The sequence below is a fragment of the Gossypium raimondii genome, chromosome 3 (genome assembly GCF_025698545.1).
Source record: "Gossypium raimondii isolate GPD5lz chromosome 3, ASM2569854v1, whole genome shotgun sequence".
NCBI lineage: Eukaryota > Viridiplantae > Streptophyta > Magnoliopsida > Malvales > Malvaceae > Gossypium > Gossypium raimondii.
Genome location: NC_068567.1, coordinates 9,021,858 through 9,023,929, shown reverse-complemented (window position 1 = coordinate 9,023,929; position 2,072 = coordinate 9,021,858). Strand labels below are relative to the sequence as shown.

The 2,072-nt window shown below is 25.0% G+C and overlaps 1 long non-coding RNA gene across 1 annotated transcript; it reads right to left on the bottom strand.

Annotated features, from left to right (window-relative positions):
* Positions 1 to 595: 595 nt before the first annotated feature.
* LOC105797040 (uncharacterized) lies at positions 596 to 2,072 on the bottom strand. Its single transcript, XR_001134604.2, has 2 exons — positions 1,750 to 2,072; positions 596 to 1,073 (listed from the first exon to the last, which is right to left on the bottom strand). It is a non-coding gene; the product is annotated as an uncharacterized LOC105797040 (long non-coding RNA).

Here is a 2,072-nt window from a genome sequence, read left to right as displayed (position 1 = left end):
TTTAAAAATCATGGTTGTGTTGATATTTTGGCAACTTTTTGTGTTTGTAATATTTGGATGGTATAATGATATAATATAATGACAGAATGTCATTATAATGTTGTAACTTTTTTATGTTGTAAAATTTTATAACATATGAATTATGACATATAAACTAATGAAACCATGTAACTTTTGTTAATATATGAATATTATGTTTGGATGTGAAATATAATTCTCAAGTTATTTATTACTTCTAATATTTTGTTTTTATTGTAGAATAATTAAATTATTTGTTTGACTAATGATATTTTAACACATTAAATATGTATTGCGGTTTAAAAATAATAAAGTAGATTATATATTATTTTATAGTATTATATATTATATTTTTAATTCATATAATAATAATTATATTAAAAACATTATTAAATTATATTTAATAATAATGTTAAAATATGGTTAAATTATTTATTATTTTTAATAAAATATATTTAACAATAATTTTATTAAAATTTAATAACAATATTAATAATCATCTATCTAAAAAAATTTCTGCTAAGGGTACTTTGGTCATTTAAGTCTTTTTCTTTATACTATTACAACATCTATTCCATTCAACCAAACACAAGAATTCTATTACAGCTCTATTCCATTCCATTCAACCAAACAATTGAATTACTGATTACAACTCTATTCCATTACAGCCCTATTCTATTAGGGCCAACCAAACATACCCTTATATTTATCACGTATACACAAATACTCCTCAATGTTCTTGGCATCTCAATTTCACAACTCAATTACCATATGAAATACCAAAATATTCCATATCATATCGAAGTCTAATAATACCAATTTTAGTTATAAAGCTTCTAAGATATTCTCATGATTTTATCAACTAATATTATACATTAAGTTCATAACGTGATACATTCATTTAACTAACTAAAACTTGTATACATGCCAAAACGCCCAAAATATATATACAAGATAAAAATAAGAGTGACTTGAATATCCACCTGTGCCGATGTATGTGACTCCGACTTGCGCAAATACAGTAATATTATCTTCACCGCTCCTAAGGCGTTAAGCTATTTTACAACATCCAAATATAAAGGAAATATCAAATATATATAAGAGAATAATTCATAAATCACATTATAAAACTTTCAAATTAATATAACAAAAATTTAAGAAAATAAAATGCTAGATAAACCCAAACCCATAATTCTCTTGAAATATTTCTTAATCGTGAATATATATATATATATATAACAATAACCGATTCAGCTCAAACTTATATCACATGTTTCTCATTCAAGAAATAAATTTCAAGAATTTATACAAATATTAATAAACTCTCCACCTACAGACGACACTCTCCACAGTAGGGTTAACTGGTCGGTGTAGAAGACCATACTCAACCAGTACTATGCGCAACAGGACTAACTAACAAATTTATTCATTTGAATAACAGGTACACATTTATAATTCCAAATTTCACCAATCATTTGTGTAGCATATTTTCAAAATACCTCAAAATGCATTCAAATAATCAATTCATATAAATCAATGTTTTAAAAATCACCAGCCTTCACAAAAATCATATAACAATATTTTAAAACTTTCATCTTTCAAGAATATATATATAATATATTATATTAACACAAATCGTTCTTTTTATTAATTAAATCTTTTTTTCATGTTCTAGTAAAATAATAATAATAATAATAAATTCAAGGAAATTAAAATAATGTGAGCACATACCAAAATTAAGCTACACTAGCTTCAATTCCTTTTCTCCGCTTCTTTCTTTAAGCTTCCAACTTCTCTTTTCCTTTGCTCTCTTTTCTTTTCTCAACTTCTTTCTCTTCAAAATAGCCACCAAATCATGTAAACAATCTTGGTAAAAGAAGCTTTTGTGGGTGAATTTGTGTAGAGAGGTGAGAATTTGGTGGAATAATGGAAGAAAAAGAAATAGCAAAACAGATGGGAGTGTTCTTTCTCCAAAAACCCATACGGCCAAGATGAAGAATGAAGACAACTTCTGTTCTTTATTTTTCTTTTTCCTTTTAATTCCTTAAAAGATA